The sequence below is a fragment of the Neopsephotus bourkii genome, unplaced genomic scaffold (genome assembly GCF_033783945.1).
Source record: "Neopsephotus bourkii isolate Nb327-2 ecotype Australia unplaced genomic scaffold, CSIRO-AGI_Nbou_v1 NB_1624, whole genome shotgun sequence".
NCBI classification, from domain to species: Eukaryota; Metazoa; Chordata; class Aves; order Psittaciformes; family Psittacidae; genus Neopsephotus; species Neopsephotus bourkii.
The window spans coordinates 259,940-279,220 of NW_026902099.1; the positions used below are offsets into that span (position 1 = coordinate 259,940).

The 19,281-nt window shown below is 34.4% G+C and overlaps 1 protein-coding gene and 2 long non-coding RNA genes across 5 annotated transcripts in view; 2 read left to right on the top strand and 1 right to left on the bottom strand.

Annotated features, from left to right (window-relative positions):
• LOC133222823 (uncharacterized) overlaps positions 1-19,281 on the bottom strand; it is a 252,588-nt gene that overhangs the window by 111,345 nt on the left and 121,962 nt on the right. The gene's annotated exons all lie outside the window — the stretch shown is intronic.
• Positions 1-19,281, top strand: part of TBC1D22A (TBC1 domain family member 22A) — a 165,999-nt gene that overhangs the window by 44,426 nt on the left and 102,292 nt on the right. The gene's annotated exons all lie outside the window — the stretch shown is intronic.
• LOC133222822 (uncharacterized) lies at positions 265-2,730 on the top strand. The gene is made up of 2 exons (XR_009728383.1): positions 265-1,159; positions 1,951-2,730. It is a non-coding gene; the product is annotated as an uncharacterized LOC133222822 (long non-coding RNA).

Consider the following 19,281-nt stretch of genomic DNA (forward strand, 5'->3'; position numbering starts at 1 on the left):
TAAGAAAGTGTAATTTGTGAATGTCTCATTAGTTCCCTACTTTGTGATGAAAATGGAATACTGTAATATCTTCAGCAAGATAGAACTTGGTTGTCAAAGCAAGCAAGCCAGGAGAAGCACAACTGCAATTAAAGAAAATTTTAGAGGAGTTGATAACCAGCCTTGCTGAAATATAGTAGATTCAGATTAGGAATCTCAGGTCCAAATGAGGAGAAATTAGGAATTTCAGGTCTAAATGAGAAGAAGGAGGAATTAGTCCTATAAGCTTATTCCACAATAACATAACAGCTTCCTTGGAATTTCAAAGTTAGTGGTATGGGAAAACTATTTTATGCTTACTTCTAATCTCTTGCATGATGTAGCAGTGTTACAACGTATGTTGGCAGAAGGAATGCTGATTACTGTGAGGGCAGTTTTCCTGAAAGCTCTGTGACTTTGTTGCATATTAGTTTGTGTCAAAAGTAATCTTGTCAATATGGATGCAATTCCAAAGATGTTTTTGTTAATGAGGTAAGATATACCATGTGACTGCTCAGTGTTTGACTAAATGTAGACAAGGAAATTTTGCACTGGCTTGCAAGTCCTATTTCAAGTTGTATATGTGTTGCTGTCTTTGTACACCATCCTGTTGCCCTGAGTTCCTGTTGATCTAGATTATTTCCAGTCATTGAGTTGTGCTGCACAGTTTCTTGAGGCTTCTTGCTCATGGAGTCAGCTACACTTCACTACATTTGACATTTCAGTTGTACATCTGTATTTCATTAACTCACTGGGCCTTGTGTGTATACGTAGAACCACAGAGAGGACCTGGATTTATTCACCATCCAGGGAGATGAGAGCTCAAGAGAAACACCATCATAATAAGGATGCATGCCAGGCCATTGCTAAGTGGAATGGCTGTGTTGAAATCACTGTGAGACCCATAGTAGTGTTGGGTCAAGAGAAAATTAGCAGTTAGTGGGAAATCAGTGGCATAAAACAAATACTATTCTTAGCATTCCATCATTCTATGTTGGATAAAGAATTTGAAGGAAAATGAAGCTGCTGAAGACTGGAATGGTGATTCAGATACTGTCTGCAATCTTCTTGCTGAAGTCAATTTGAGGATGTCTACAAGAACTCATGAACTGAAAACTTTGGAAAGGAAGGTGTTACTCTTGTAAGTATTTTTCTTGTGATCTTAGATCCTTTTGTAGAAGGCATTTAATGCAACTTCTGTTACCTAGTGTTTTTAAGTAGATACTGGCATGACTTTAAGAAATAATTAATCCAGGCTGAAATCCTAACAGAATTGGGATGGGATTTAGTCCCAGACCTGTGTTCCTATGAGAACATAACATTTCTTTGGTCCTCGAAAAGCACTTATCTGTCTGTAGCTGCCTTGCTTAGCTTTCCATTACCTTTCATATGTTACAGGCAGCTTCCTGTCCTTAAAATGAGATTTCATACTAGTTATTACCTTCATTCTTTCCTTTTCAGCGTATTTACTGCAAATAATTTAAAACTATTATTTTTTTTCCAACTGTTGAATGCTGTATGTAAAGCCAGAGAGGAAAGAGTATTAACCCACTGACTCCAGAGAGCTGCTAGAAGTTCTCTTATATTTATAGTGTTAGAAGGTAAAATTTTGTCTAACGTATGTTATTTCCAAGACCAAGCTGAAACCATGATTGCTGCAGTATATAAATTAATCTGAGATATTGAATACTTCTACCTAAAAACCTAGACCTTCTTAATCAGTTCCTCCAATGCACTGGTCCATGGAGAATTATGAATAGGGCTCATGCATTGGGGTTTTGAGGAGATACGGTGGAAAAGATGTAACATATATGTAGTTATTCTACTTAGAAAAGACTGAGCAAAACTGAATGAATGACAAATTGTTTTGGTAATGTGGAAGTTGAACAAGGAGCTATAACTGGACTAACTGGATGCTTCTCTCTTTCTCAGGCCCTTCAAGTGGTTAGAGACTGATAGAATCATCCATGCTGTCTTCTGGTTTACCATGAAAGAAATACAGGAAAGCCTCCCAGGATGGAGTGCTCAAGAGTACGAGGGGTTTCTGCAGTTTTAAAGCTGAAAAGATTTTTTTATTTGCTATCTTTGTATGCTCTTGAGCTGTTCTGAAAAGGTTGGCATTACACTTTGTAACAAACTTCTACCATTTTACTTTTCTTTGTTTAAATAAATACATTTTTGAGCAATACCGTATAAAAATGTTTTTATTTACACATTTGTTTGAAATGATTTATAAAACTTACACAAATTAAATTTTCATGAAAGCACTGACATGAAGCATAACTGACATTTTAACATTTTCTTGCAAGTATGAAGAAAATGTTTCCTCGTTTTTTAAAACATTGTAAAACTTGCCTGAAAAACTAGTCAAAATAATTTAAATCATTCTTTTGTCATATGAAAATTCAGTGTCACAGGTTCCGTTTGATCACATTATATTTTCTTTCCTTAATGCAAATCATCAGTAGTGCAATTTCCACATACAAAGGCGTGTTTCAGTGCTGCTTCTTAATAGTTTCCATGATTTTTTATAGTAATAATGATGATACCAGTGAGGTTGACTGAAATTCTCATAAACATTAACAATATTCTGTGCAATATTCTTTGATAATTGAATGGAATATTGTTACTTGTGTGATTTGAGTTGCCAAGGAATGAAGAAAGCTGACATAAAACTCTTGAATTCAAGTATTGAATATACTGAAAACCCAATTACATCTTCTGCCTAAGCCCAGAAAACATCCTATGTATTCCTCTGTAAAAGACTGGCAACAAACACAAGCCGCTTTGCTTTCTGAAACTTTTAAATTAACTGTCGATTCTCTTTGAATCACTCTTTGCTTTCACATCTTACAACACATCTAGTATATGCACATATACGTATATATAAACATGATGCAGAAATTGTTCAGCATTGCCTTAGCTGGCTTTGAGATAATTGCCATTCACTTTTTGACTTTCTAGGAATATGTGCCCCCACTCTACACTGTTGATGAGCCCATCTATTATCCAGTGAAAATATCTTGTCGTGCAGAGTAGCTGGAGAGAGAGAAGACTGTGATGAGTAAGATAACCAGCATTTGAATTTGATTTTATGCATTGATGATTCCTGCTTTTGACACATGGAAAAAGTGAGAAAGGTCCACAAGTAATCAATAGACCCTTTTAGTGCCTGTCTGCAGTGCAGAGGACATGGTTCTTCTGTACCAGTCTCCTGTGCTGTGTGGCAGCACTGGCTGTGACTGCAGTGGGAAAGAAGCTAGAAATAATAGGTGCTGAAAGACAGTCCCGACAGCATGTGTCTTAACTCATTATTAAATCAACTTGCGGAGCTAAATTGTGTTTTATCCTGTTTCTTATGATTTGGCTTGTTCTACTTTATTTAGGAGCTTCCTGAGACCCTTTTATGGGTCTTATTTCCTACTTACGTCTTCTCTTTTATGCCACCTATCAGATTCCTCAGTTGGAATTCAACCATTCTTTTTGTGCAGAAAGTACTAATTCCCCATTTTAAAGCACTGCAATGTTTAGATTCTGAAGTTTACAGTCCTGATATAATTGATCTTTGTGAAGAAGCTGTTTATCCTGAGAATTTGTAGTCGCTTTTAAAATGCATGAATATTCTGTAATTCAGAAAGTTGTCAGGGTTTTTTTATTCATTTAAATATTTGAGTTATAGTGAAAAACCCTAAATTCCTCCAGATGATTTGCATTGGATCAAAGGAGGTAAAAATATAGATTTAAATTTTAGTGCTTTAAAAAAGCCTTGGCTAGATTATATTTTTAAATTGTTCATTTTTTATGTATGTTTTACTTAAAAATAAATCATTCACAATATCTGAGTAATTTTCTTTACTAATATTTAATATAGCTTTTCAGGCCTAATTGGGATAAGATATCAGACAATTTTGCATTCTTCCATGGTCTTTAATTAAGGAGGAGAATTTTGAAAATAGTGAGCAGTGAATTGTTTGAGTTGTTTGTGAGCTAGCAGTGCTTGTCATAATATACTGCTGTGCCTAGGGCTGGTTAATAAAACTGTATATTTGGAGGCACTGCAAACAGAACTGTAAGGAAAATGTAGATAGTATTAAGAGGACATCTTATGCTTAGTTTTTGGAAGGTTAGGGAATGAGAGAGCATGAAGGAGAGCAAATATGTCCGTAGGACTTGTGGAATGGCAAGAATAGATTAATAGGGTATAAATTAATTCTAAATTGCCTTTAATCTTTTGATCTTTTTGTGTGTATGTGTTTGGATATTTATTTTAGTTATGTACTTAGACAAATTTATTTTTATTTTTCAGCTTGTTAAAATACTATTTTTTTAGCTGCAGTTTCACTAATCCTTCAGTGAGCACTTTGCTGTGTCTTGGAGTTATACAACTATTTCAATTGAGGACTATTTTTTCATGTAATTGTAATATTAAAGGCCCTAAAGAATGTAGTTGAGCTTTACCCAGGTATGCACTTTGTGTGTGGCTTGCTACTGATTAGTTTATTCCCTACTCTTTTTTCTTAGTTGCTTAACCTCCTGGAAGTCAGTGGTATTTGGTATCAAATATACGAGTGAATCTCTCTGCATAAGCGCTCTCTTAATCTGCTTTGGTCAAAATGAGGTGATTTACTTATTTAATTAGTGGATTTTTAGCTAATTGTGCTAACCCAATTAGCACTTCTGGCATTTCTTGGAGTATAGTTACCTTAAGAAGGTGTTGATAACAGCTGAGCACACAAAGACAAGAAACTGTTTGGTGTAGTTGGGTGATAATATATTACTATGTATGTTTTACTCATTAATGTATTTAATTTCCAGAAAGGGCTTGGAAATGTGTGAACTAAATTCTTATATGCTATATGGAATTAATCTTACTCCAGGTCCCATTTGCTGTTAACAGAGGTCAGTGTACCCTGCCTATTCTAGTTTCATTTCACTGTTCTTTATACTTCACAGTGGAGCTACATATTTGAGTATTTCCAAATCAGGTTTAGTTGGACAGAAAAGGGTCCTATTTTTTTCTTAGCAAATTAGAGAGTACTTGTAAAAGCGTCTCAAAATCCATGTAGGGTATGGCTACGTGCTTTTTTACAGTTTTTTATTTTCTAGTACTGTTTTGAATGGCCATGATTTATTATGATTAGGCAATACTGTTTTACAGAATCAATCCTTCTCTACTTCTGTATTTCAATTTTGATTTCAGTCTCTTCAGTATGCTGTCAGATTTCCAAACTAATTGTAACAGTTCATCTGAAATGTCGGATGCATAGGTGCATCCAGTAGTTGTATTGGGAGAGATTTGAGACTGACTGATCAAATTTTTATCAGTAACTGTGATAAGCAAATACTACGAATCCAAGTTTTCTAGGTACCAGCTTTAACTTCAAGGCTAATAAAAAAAAATAGATGCATTAATTTTTTTTCCCCCACCTCTGGAGGTTCCCCTGAAAGGTGACAAAGCTTAGGCTTTGCTGCCTTTCTTTGCTTATTGTATGTAAAATTATTTTTAGTATTACTTCTGTCATATTTTCCTATAATCTCAATTTTTTTTAAGTAGTTCCACAGATTTTCAGAACCGAAGTGTCTGAAGTCATATCATACTGATGGGATGGAGAAAATAACTCCAGTCATCTTCATGTTTCCCTTGAAACAAACTTAAGTTCTTGAAAGTCGATTTGGTCAACCACACAAACTGCAAAATCAAAATTCTTATTCTCATGAGCTAGTACATTTTACAAGTTTCAGTCAAGTGTGGACTGTGTTAAAATACCTTTTTTAGTTTGATGACAGATGCATAGTAGTAAGAGTGCTGATTATTTAGTTCATAAGGGTTTGTTAGTTGACGAAGTAGGCTTCACTGTCAGGGAAAAGTTAACATATTTTAACTACAACTTTTTTGTGGTTACTTTTTTTAAAAGGTTTCTATCTATTTGAAGTGAAAAAACCTAATTAAAGTTAAAACTCTCTGGCTGTATTTAACAGCTGCTGTCAGAAGTGAAAAAGAAGCATTAGGATTATCTTAGTAAGTATATCCAACTGCTTCATTGCCTGTTATTTTTTGTTCTCTCAGAGAAAATTAATATTTTGAGTAATGGTATTTCTTCCTCTGTGTCTTACAAATTTCTGTTTATAAAAATAGCAAAACCAAACAAAAAAACCAGGCACCCTCTAAAGAAACCCTTAAACCCTGAAATTCTAAGGTGTAAGAGTAATCTACATAACTAAAACATAAATTTTTGAATATGAATACTGAATGAAAAAAGGACAGTATGTAAAGCATATATGAAAGATGCCTTTGGGGGAAAACCAAAAAGGAAGCCATGTTGATGCAAAACTTAAAATATGTCAAGTTTTTATGGTAATAGAGTTGCTCGGGGTGTCTGAATTCAACTCATGAAACCAGAACACTGAAAGTGTTTTATGTTGTAAAAGAAACAGAAGGAAAAAAACCACAAACAAACACATTGAAAAATAAAGTAATAGTACTTCAGTTTTATTATTACACGAACTTCTCTGTTGCATTAACTTTATACTCCAGTTATCAAGCTAAATTCAAGTTTGAATGAGAAGAGAGAAAGAACAGCTGTCATAGTTGTATTCATCTACTAGAGTTTATGAAGCTTCTCTGTCACTATTTTGGTCTAATTTGAAACAGTTTGTCATTTTCAAAGAGTAGACTTTGCTGAATATTAATAGGAATTTTGAATTGCTTTATAACATTGCTATCTACAGTCTAGATATTCATGGTATTTTTTTATTATTAAATTAGATAATGCTCTCTGAATTCTGAACTGTTCTGTGTTCGACATACTTCTGTGGGCAATTATCAAAATATAATTCAACATGACAGTTCAGTTCAAATTTTTTCTCATTTGAAAATAAGAGCTTCTGTTTGAAAATAAGGGAAGTAAATGTTTAAGTTGATTTTCTTTTTACTTGGGAAAGTATTTTCTTTATTCTTTTGTGCTTATGCTAGTTGCATGATGTTCTAAACCAAACTGAAATTATATATTTGTCAAAGACCAGTTCTTCAGTGTAATCGCCCTGATATGTTTATCTGATTCAGTTTGATGCAGTTTATATGAATAAAGTATTTTAAAGTGAAAAATGCTTTCCCCTGTTTTAAAAGCTATTCCTAACTTTTGGGTTTTTTGAGTCAAATTAAATATGGTAATAAGAGAAATATAAAAGACAAAATGCAAAATGGTGGATATGTGATTTCTTATGAATATAGCTTCACAGGAAAACTATGCTATATTAGAAAGTAACTTTTTCTTTAGGAGAAGAGAGGGGGAAAATGTGTTTGAGAAAGAAAAAAGAAAAACCCCAAACTTCCTTTTTTTTTTTTTTTTTTTGGTCAGCATTATTTTTATAGGGCTTTGAGTAAAAAGAAAGAACTTTCATGTGCTTCAGAAGAAAATATCCATGTCATTCAGACTTGTCATGTTAGAAAATGCTTTTCCAATTTCAAGGTGACATCAGCATACTAAGTTGTTGTGCTGCGTCCCAAAGCTGTCACTTTAACCTAAGTGTTTCAAAGCACTGATATAACTAATTATCATACTGCAGTATTTTCATTGAAAGTATAGCAAGCACCAGTTGCTGTATTTTTGATCTGTGTTTGGCTGACAAGCTTTAAAAAAATGTCTAAAGGAGTTACAATAGATTGGCAGCGGAGAATAGCTGTTAAGAGCAACTGTGGAAGAAGCCAACATATTATCTCAAAGGTTAGGCTAGGTGTTTGGCAAAGGATTTATCAGATGACTGGCAGTAACTACTTCCAGGTACCACTATTTGAATTAATAGCTTTTATCTTAAAGATGCTGCTGTATATGACCAGATTTCTTGTTAAATAGAGAATTAAATGAAAATTTTTGGTAGTAACTGGTTTCAGCTCACTGTGATATACATCCAGTTTGAGTTACTGAGTGTGCTGCCTTCTATGTTTTACTAGAGGAAGCCTTCAAGACCTTTAAGTGTCATTAATTTAGTTTTATATTGTGATTGAATGAGTGAGTTGTAAAAATGTTGATGTACCATAATTATACTAGTTTGTCTTCTGTTTCTGCTGACTGGTGAGCAGAATTGCTTCTTATACTACAGGTTGTCTCCATTGTCTCTATTCATCCTGAAAGTTTATTGCACATCATTTTACTACTACCAGGCACTTCCATTCTGTCCAAGAAAGTGTATGAGGTTGTAACAATTGCTGCATTGGTTATGTGATTTTTTATTTGTTTTATTTGTTCTTTTAAACCAGTGGTTACCATGAAGGTGGTGAGACACTGGGACAGAGAAGTTGTGTATGCCCCATCACTGAAGTGTTTAAGACCCAGCTGGATGGGGGTCTGAGCAACCTGGTCTAGTGGGAGGTGGCTCTGCCTGTGGTAGGGAGGTTGGAACTGCATGATCTTTAAGGTCTCTTCCAACCAAAAACATTCTGTGATTCTGTACTGATTTTCAGATGGAGAGCCACGGTCTTGCTCCCTATCTACCTCAAGTGCCTACTTGAAGTCTTCAAGTGCCTTTGGTAGTTTAGAGCTTAAAATGGATTTTGTTCTTGCCTAGTATCTTTACTGTACTACATATTAAATATTATTTTACATTTTCATGAGAAAAAAAGAAACTCAAATCTTCTGTCATTAGTAATCAGAATAAGTAAGTCTTTTAAGCATTTGAGGTGTTCAGGTGACTCTCAGATCTGTCTATCAAATGGAAGTCTGTATTAGCCAGGTACATACTTCTAGCTCTTCTATTTGGTGGGATTTTTTTTTATTTTTTTTTTTTCTTCCCTGCAAGGTATGCTAAAGAGTGCTTGAGGAGAAAGGCTTTTTATTCCCTGTGTATATTAAAAAAAATCTGTCAACAAAAGTCTTGGTTTAGTGCATTGGATGATGTGTTTAAATGTATAAATCTGATTACTGATGTGGATTTTAATTATCTATTTTTAAAGTTTGTTTTGTGTGTCTGTGTATTTCTGCATTTTTTCTATCTCCATTTGTCTAAAGATGTGTTATTTCGTGATGTTTAAAGTACACTTATAGAATCTTAAAAACTAAATGAATTTGATAGTATGATTATTACCTTAAAAATAATGCATTTCTGTTTAGTTTAAAATATCTTTTGTGGTTTACGTTGTCTCATTTTTGAAAGCAATTAAGAAAGTAGTAGACTTATACTGTGAGAAAGTCATGAGAGGTTAGTTGAAACTATCGTATTTGAAACTACAAATTGGAAATGTTTGGTCATGGGAATAGATGGAAAACATGATCTGGAATAATGGTAGAATCAGTAAAATGAAGAGAAACCAGAAGATTTCTGCAGGTGTAAAAAATGAAAGAATAATGAAGAAGGAGAAAGTTAATTATATTTAATATAACTATCAGAGAGACATGTATTCCAAAGGGAGCAGTGTATTTTAGTTCTGGCTTACTCTCCCCATGGTCTCCCTATAGTTATAATTAATGATCATCTTTCTGTAGTGAAGCAGCACAGAGTCGGTTATACTTTCAGATCTAAAATTTCTCAAGCATGCTTTCCAACAGTCTGGGAAATGTCTTCAGTGGCTCTTAGCATCTAAATATCACAACTTTGTGTGCTTGTTATGAAGCAACTCACAGGAAGAAAAGCTAAAAGAGAAAGAATTGCTTAGGCAATGATAACATGCTATAAAATGTCAGGAATGTAACAGTCAAATACTGTTTCATAGATGAGTTGCATATCAAGATCGAAGAGGCTTTTAAAGTATGTGAATCCGTGCTTTAAACAGTTGTAAACAGCTTTTATTTTCAATGAGATATATAATTAGTTAATGTTTTATAGATTTCAAATCAATTTAAATACAGTTGTCAGAAGTTTGTATGCTGAAACATTTTAATTTGGGCTTTACTTGAAGTTTAAATGCAAACCTTTTAAAATCATAGTAATTATAAAGTAATCGGGCTTCATCATTGTGGGGATTTTTTGATTGTTTTTAATTTGGAAAATCTGAAATTTTATAAATCTGAAATTGTAAGAAAAAGTGAAAAAATCAGTATTTTAGCACAAAAAAAAAGAAAAAAGAAAAAAGGGGGAAAAAGAACATTTTTTACAAAAGTTTTTCTTCCATATATTTTTATTGCCTTATTTCATAGAAACAGAAAATACTTCATGATTTTGTAGCAATTAGTTTTGATGCAAGCCAATACTTATTACATATACTGCCTTATGAATTGTATTTTCGTCAAAGACATTTCTGAGTTCAAAAATGTTCTTTTGTTCCATCTTCAGTTAAGTAGGAGGTAAAAAGTCGCTTGTTACAGCATTTTGTTACAGTAATCCTAATTATTCTAAAGACACTTCTTTCTTACAGTAACATAGGGGAAGGAAAGTAAAAGTCATACTCTTATTTTTTAATAGATGGAGCGGTTTTCTTTTTTCCTAGAGGTTGTACCATATGGGGTGATTATTTCATAATGATAAGTACCTGTATAGCATGTAAAAATGTGATTGAATCTCATGAATAAAGCAAGCCTTGTGGCTTTTTTTTTTTGCCACAGATGTGTATGTAGCAGTTTCATTGGGAAATTGTAAATCACAGCAGATTAAGATAGAAGAATCAGAGAATAGTTAGGGTTGGAAAGGAGGACCTTAAGATCACAGAATCATAGAATAGTTAGGGTTGGAAAGGACCTTAAGATCGTCAAGTTCCAGTCCCCCTGCCATGGGCAGGGACACCTCACACTAAACCATATCACCCAAGGCTCTGTCCAACCTGGCCTTGAACACTGCCAGGGATGGAGCATTCACAGCTTCCTTGGGCAACCCATTCCAGTGCCTCACCACCCTTACAGTAAAGAATTTCCTCCTTATATCCAATCTAAACTTCCCCTGTTTAAGTTTGAACCCACTACTCCTTGTCCTGTCACTACAGTCCCTAATGAAGAGTCCCTCTCCAGCATCCTTATAGGCCCCTTTCAGATAGTGGAAGGCTGCTATGAGGTCTCCATGCAGCCTTCTCCAGGCTGAACAGCCCCAACTTTCTCAGCCTGTCTTCATATAGGAGGTGCTCCAGTCCCCTGATCATCCTCATGGCCTTCTTCTGGACTTGTTCCAACAGTTCCATGTCCTTTTTATGTTAAGGACACCAGAACTGCACACAATACTCCAAGTGAGGTCTCACGAGAGCAGAATAGAGGGGCAGGATCACCTCCTTTGACCTGCTGGTCACGCTCCTTTTGATGCAGATCAGGATACGGTTGGCTTTCAAGGAGTTCATTTGACAAGTAATATAACAAATAGTGTTGCCTGTGCAGTCAAGAATTCATTCTCCACAAATATGCTTCTTTTAATTCGGTATATACAATGTGTACTAAAAAGTGCAAATAATGTATGTTACTTACGTTCTGCTGCAAATGAGGCAAGAAGTCTGTAATGCGGATGTCTTTCTTATTCATTGTGAATGATGGGGGGATCACAATATAAGGAAGCTAGTCACTATAATTAAGAAATTAGACCAATATTGCACAGATTGGCTTTGCAGCTAACTGACTCTGTCAGAGAGCTGTGCATTTGATGTCACTGAAAAAACAATTATTTCCCCTGCCACCTATTTTTCTTTGAGAATATATTTAGTTGCTCAGTTCAGTGACAATAACAAGTTAATTTTTGTTTTCATGACTGGGTGCATTTATATTTATATGGAGTTACTGTCATGTGTAAATGGTTGCTGAGCTTACTTGACAGTTGTAAATTTTTCAGTCTTTCATCACTGAAAAAATTAAACTTATGCATTTTAAAAAGGTTGTATATTTACATACCATTTCTTGGATTGTTTTAATTATTTTAAAATTTACCCAAGTTCAACATTGAGCCTGGTTAAGTTATCCAGGTAATTTATTAAAGATACTTCTATTTGAGATTATTTAAATGAGTTCTCATTGCTTTCCTTATAATATTAAGTAATTATGTGCAAGACCATTTGTTGGGTTGTTTTTTTTTTTTTGTAATACTTTCATGTAAGATGTATCAATTTTCAGTACTTCAAATTCACCCTTGCATATGTAGATGCCTAGACTGTTTTCTTAATCTTTTAAATACATTTTGCATTTAATGCAGCTGATACTGCCCCCAGTTTGTTAAATCTACATTAACTTATGAATTCTTTTTGAAGGTTCTTCTATTTAAGAAAATACAATCCTACAGTGATTGTCTCTAAAATAGCCTTGTAATCAATCCCACTATGTAATACAGGTAAGGCCTGTGTTCCTGAGACTTCCTTTAGACTTGTTTCACCATGCTATGATTTACTCTTACCCATTCTTGCAGTTCTGTGCTCTGTGTGTTTGTGCATATGAGCATACATAAGCTTGATGCCTTAAAAAAAAACCCCTTAAAAAAGTGAGCGTACATAAGCATGATGCCTTAAAAAAAACCCTTAAAAAAGCAATAAGCAAAAGCTGTAATTAAAAGATATGATTTGGGAGATGTGTTCAACCTTTAATCTTTCATTTCCTATTCTCCAAGCACCTTTCGGATTTCTCAGGAAACTCCGTTATCAGGCATTCTAAGAAAACGCTCTTCAGCATCCTGTGCTCATCATGCATACTGGGTGCTAATTACTAGTCCCATAATTTGATATCACATGCACCACTTATCCCTGGCAACCTGTTCTGGTTGACAGCAGCAAATCTATTGAAGTGATTTCTCTGAGAAGCATTTGTGCTGAATGTTGTGTTTTTCATTGTTGCTAAAATACATTTTTAAGAAGAGCTGTCATCTTACAAGCTTTGAAGGCTCGTCTTTCACAATAATGTCGTACTCAAGGATGTGGCTTATGCCTTTCTTTCTCAATGTAAGCTGCTTTTACCAGGCAGATATCTCAGCTGTCAATCTCATACTTGGCATTATGTAAGCTCTGTGCATCAAAGACCTCTTGGTGCCACCTGCTTTACTTAGTTCTCTTTTGTATTCTGTTTTGGTGGTAGAGTTGTTGAAGTAGTAAATACAGTTTTAATCTTTCTTGTATCTGAATTGTTGAGCAGTAATCTGTATCTGCAGCCTATGAGGAATCATTTAACATGCAACATGAGGTGAGAATTTCCTATTTTTCAAATAAATTGATGATTTTTAAAAACAGGCCTATTTCTACGTGGTATGTACAGTAGGAATTAAGGACAAGTTATGGACTACTTAGTGTGTGTGGGGAAAAGATTAGCATAAAAATCTAGTCTGGAAAAAGCCCAAGTAGAAAAATCTCATTTGCAAGCATGTAGGCCCACTGAAGAAAGACTCTTAATGATTCACTGATTACTGTTATGGAAAATCTGGAATTAGAGAATAAGTGCATGAAGTATTTACTCTTTTGTGATCGAATAAATTAAGAGTACTTTCAGGGTCATATATTAATTTTCATGAGCCTAAAAATTAGGTCAAAGTAATCAAGCTTACAATGTTTTTGAAGCTGGTGATTGACCTTGTTTTCCAGGTCAGAGGATTTTATAACATTTCCCATATTTAAAGAATTAATATTGATAAAGTACAATGATTACTGTTTGAAACAACATTCTTATAGTGATATATAAAGGATATTTATTTTGCTTCCTGTTGCATCTTATGGAAATTGTTGCAGAGCAACTGAAAACAAGTGTAAGATTATTAACGGTGTTAAACCAGACAAGTCAACAATACATTGCATATGGGAGAACATGACTCAGAAGAGGGGAATATTTGAAATGCATTAAGGTTGTGTTTACCTAAGCCTGGACCTATGAGATAGTTCAGTTTATTTTTTTTAGTTTTAATTTTACCTTTGTGACTACAATATCATAGAGGGAACTTTTTACTTTGGTGATTAATCCTTAATAGCTCAAAAGCTATTTCTATCAGATAAACAGGCAATTAGGATTGTTTTCAATGAGAGATACTGATGTGGTTATGTACATATTTAATAAGGTAATTGTTACTGAAAAAAATTTTACATTTAAATGCTCTATTATGTCCTGATCTCCTTGGAAAACATTGCACTAATGCAGCAGAGACTGAATAGCTGTTTCAGAAGGCTTTTTGAAAACCGAGTTTGAAGTGGGATATATAAGATCCCGTAGATGTTACTGTTCATCTCTGCGTGCAGTATAGTTTTGCGTATATATGCATATAGTTTTGTAGTTTGTATATTTTGCTGGTAACTTTCAGGTTAGATCTATCTGAAAATAAAACATCTAAAGTAGATTACAACAAAGCAAAGTTCATACACACAAGTACCTGTGCATGTACAGTCAGAAGGATTTCCTTGCACCTCTGCAAGAGCTATATAATTTGGACTTGAAGTCCATGGTAATACTTTTATACATTAGATGAGGAATACATTTACACAATTAGCGCTAAAAAAAAAAAAATAAAAAAAAATTAAGATATTTGGGGAATTTGCCTTTCTAGTGTTTCTATGTATTGTTTTATATATTGGGTGTATGTAAAGAATATTCACATTTGTTGATGATCTTAGTCTGTTTCGGGCATCATAGAATCTTAGAATGGTTTGGGTTGGGAGGGACCTTAAAAATCACCTAGTTCCAGACCCCTGCCATGGGCAGGGACACCTTCCGCCAAATCAGATTGGTCAAAACCTTGTCCAACCTGGTTTTGAACACTTTTGGGGTGGCACAGCCGCATCCTCTTTGGGAAACCAGTTCCAGTGTCTCACCACCCTCATAGTAAAGAGTTGTTTCCTAATCTAAATCTCCCCTCTTTCAGTTTAGTGCTGTAACCCCTTGTCCTGTCACTATTTTCCCATGAAGTCCCTCCAGATTTTTTTGTAAGCCCCCTTGAGGTATTAGAAGACTGTTATAGGGTCTCCCTAGAGTCTCCTTTTCTTCAGGCTGAGCAAGCACAACTCACTTAGCCTGTCTTCATAGGAGAGGTGTTTGAGACCTCTCATCATCTTTTATCCCTTCTCTGAAGCAGCTAGGGCAGCTCCACAATCCATTTGTGTTGGGGGCCCTAGAGGTGGATGTGATACTCCAGGTAGGGTGTCATGAAAGTGGAGTAGCAGGGGAGAATCCTCTCCCTCAACCTGCAGACCATGTTCCTTTTGATACAGCCCAGGGGACAGTTGGCTTTCTGGGCTGCAGGTGTACTGAATCTTTCTCATATCACCATCCGTCTCATCCCCTGCCTCCACTCCAGTGCATTCATCTGAGTTTTGCCTTATTCTGAGTGCTGAGACACCATTTCAAGATAAAAAGCTAAAATTAAAACATTAATAACCCAATTAAATGCCTGTTTCACTAAAAAATAGTTTCCTTTGAAAGAATGTATGCTTTATTTAATAGAGACATTTTTTTATATGAGCTTGCTTAGTGTAATGAAGTAATAAAACTGTCATATTACATTAATTTCTTTCCCATTTTGTGAAGACTGAGTACTGGTTTAGAAGAGATTCTGAATGCAGGTTGCTGTTTTTTTTGTTGCATTTCAACATGGTTGGACACAGATGGCCATTAGGATGCATTAAGAGGATGGCTAGTTACTGTAGCAATATCATTACCCCATTTAAATCATATCAGTTTTCAGTATTTTAGTGTTATTTCAGGACGTAATTATTTCCATAAATAAAATCCTCTCTGAAATTAAAAATTTCCAGTTCTTTAATGCAAAAATGCATATTGTATGACTTGATCTGTCTGTAATGACAGATGCTTTACCCATGATCTGTGCTGACATGGTAAATTTCAAGCACTTTTTTATTTTAATGTGTTTTTTTGGTTTTTTGTTTTTTTTTTTTAAGAAATCAAATACATCTTAAAGACACAGATGAGACATGAACATTAACATTGTTAACAACTTCCACCAAAATCAGCAATTAGGCTTAATCTCATTAAAATCTATTTTCAATGGAGGCAAAGCAGTATTATGTTTAGCGTGTTTATTTTCTGTTGTCAGTGGAAAAATACATTTGGAAGCAGTTGTAATTAATACTTTAATTTTCATTTCGTCCTTATGTCTCTGCCTTTGGGAATGGATCCAGTTAAAGCTGTTTAGAAAAAGTTACTCTTTTTTGCACTGTGGGAAGTTTTGGAAGCGTAAGCTAGGAATGAGTGAAAAACAGCTAATACTATGCTTACGGCAATGCACATATTCAAATCAGCATGTCATTGACTCCATTCTACAGAAGTTTTCCTCGAGGCAACTGTTTTACTGTCTTCTACAATAACATAGATAACACGATAAAGATCTCTGCAGGAAACTGAAGAAAATCAGAAATGTTGCTGTGAGACTTTATAATTGTGAAATTTTGCAGTGATCTTTTTTCTCCCCATATATTGATACATGTACACATTGGCCTGCTATTTGCCTCCATATTCTTGTTATTTAATCTTTATATTACTGTCCTCTCAGTTTTAATTAATTGAAAATAAATTTAAATTTATCTAAAACAAGAATTCACAATTTTTATTCCAGCACAAGGGTTAAATTGAAATTAGAAGCAGCACTTTGCAGGATGTGCCTACACAAACAAATGAATAAATGTTAAATATGTAAACTGTATTTTGTGTATTATTCTTCTGATCAAGTGTTCCTTAATTGGAGCTTGTCATGAAAATGGATGGCCTTTTTTTATTTCAGCTCTCCCTGAAACAGGTCGTTCACATGTTAGGAGTCAGTTTTTAACTTCCTCAAAAAACTGCAGCAAGTTAAGGTGAATTGATGCAGCAGAAACCATAGCATGTCACTGACCACTTGGTTGGTTGGTGGCTTTTGCAATGTTGCATCTTCTTCAGTAGTTTTAGTGTCTGGATTTTTCTCCTTGTTCAGTGTATACCTCATTTAAATAAAAAAGCACCAGGTAATATAACATAGACAAAAACATGCTACATAGCTGGTCTAATGAAAAATGTATTTTAATACATCTCTCAAAGTAATTTGACTTACTCTTTGAAATACTTAGTTGCACAGTTTTAAGCAAAAGTTTGAGACAGTTGTTCTACATAGGATAAATACTTCTAGAGTGTTACTGAAATACAATTGAATGTCTAACACATTTAATTAGATTTTTTTTTAATTTCAAAACTTTATTAGCTGACATTAGTCGAGATGACTTAATGATGCATGAGAAACACAACGGGGATGAAAATTGGATGGGAAGCAGCTTATATATTTAAAGAACATATAAAAAATCCTGAATATCTGTTTTATGATTGAGGCTTATGAAAACACTAAAGATAAGTCAGTATAAGCCACGTAAAAGTGTAGTGTTCTTGAATGCCTTTTCCAAAGGGAGAGACAGAAAAAGAAAACTAGATGAGTGCTTCCTAGAAGTGCTATTTTTATCTCTCTAATGGTTGAGTTTGTGAGTCTGTGACATTATATTTTGGGACTATGGATTCTTTTGGTGAAAAAATTGAATGGTTCTTGAATGCTATCTGTATATTTTGATTTATATGGTCACCTATACTAGAGAAAAAAGAACTTGATAATAGTTGACCTTCTGTCTCTAATCCATTTTTATTTTCCCTGTGGAATAATGAGAGCTCTACTTAGAATGGTGAATATACATCAGACCTATGTTCTTTTCAGAAGGGCCTGTCCTGACATCCTTTGTGTTTGGTGAACATACCCATGATGAAAAGTAGTTGGAATCATTAGAAATTACTTCTTTAGAAGTGTATTTTTGGAGGATGGGGTTGGAATAAAAAAAAAAGAAAAGTCTTTCCAATTTGCTAGTCCTCTGTTACTACAACAATTAGAAGCTATTTTTTTTTCCCAAATACTAATGCTTGGGTATCTTTGCTGTCCAAGCTGCTTCAGCCTTGTTTCTCAAACTGCTGTTTTCTTGCAGCCTTCCATTTTTACTTGTTGCAGATAGTTCGGTCACAGGATGGGAATACTTTTGATGGTTCCTTATCGACTTCCAAAGTTTAGAGGTCTGCATTATAAGGCAGTCCCTTTCAGTTCCAGTTACAGCTAATATTGACAAAACTAGGATTTTCTTTGTATGTAATTCATCTGATTTATTTTAAATTTCTGCTTTAGAACAAAACACCTAATACTCCATCACTACTTGTTTTTCTGCATAGGCTGTGGAGGGAGGTGAAGACAGCCACTTCCCATGGTTAGGTGTGTCTTCAGCTTTTTTGTTGGTTTAAGTGCTAGTATGAGCATATGGTGTGAAATGGTAGATTTTGGAAGAGAAGGACAAAAAAGAGGTAAGACAAGAAAGATGAGAAAGAGAAGATAAAAAGGCTCATTCGTTATCTTTTTATGCCCACCTGTAGAGGAGTTATTGTGTTGTGCTACGATTTATAACTTCCTTTTTGTTCAGAAATGCGATAGCAGTGTCATGAAAAGGAAAGTTGCTCAAAGGCAGGAAATTTGCAAAGGAGCACTATCTAAGTAGTCATAATCTTATTCTTTCAGCAAATGTTTTGTGAATGAAGGCCTGAAGACTGCTTCTTTCAAGCAGAATAAAGTTCAATATATGTTTTTGTTTTATATAAATATGAGTAAGTCTGGTTCATTTATTGTTTTTTCTGTAGACATTGTGAGGTTTAGAGAGAATGTGTTACTCATTTTTTTACCTGTTAAAATGAAAAAAAAAATTAACCAGATATTTTTCCACTGTGACTCTGGTTTATGAATATATAGTAAACATAAACTGCATAACTGTAAGACATTTATGAATTAACATGAATAGGGTATGACAAAAAATAATGTTCCTGCTATAGAGGTTGCGTAAGTCATCTTCTGTCTGGAAAAGTCTTTTTCTTACAAACTAATGGGAATATTCATTCTTAATTTTAATTTCTGAACTGTTAAAAAGGGCTTCTTGGCTGAAAATGGTGGGGTTTTCTTGTTTATATTATAAAATCTCAGGGCACTTCAGATTAGAAGTAGGTAGATACTTAATATTGATTTTTTTTCACAGGCTGGTATGAAACTTGCCATCTTAAATTGCCTTTTTTTTGGGTCCATGTTAAGTCTAGTAATTTTCAGTCTTTCTGTGTGTAAGCCTTGTGAGTACACTTAGTAACTTTTTTGTTAGTGGACTTAGTAAAGGACATGTTAACATTCATAGCAATTGCTGTTTTTTCTAGACTTTGAGGGACCTTTCTGCTGTCTTCTTTTTGAGCTGTGGAAGTGGCATTTCAGTTTGGCTTGGTTTTGCCAAATGTATATCACATTAACTACTTGTGTAGCCTGAGTTAAGTTTTTTTCATTGCTAGATGTTTTGAGTTTTTTGTTGAGTTGGTCTGTTTGCCTTCAATCCTTTCTTGTCATCACCATTGTATT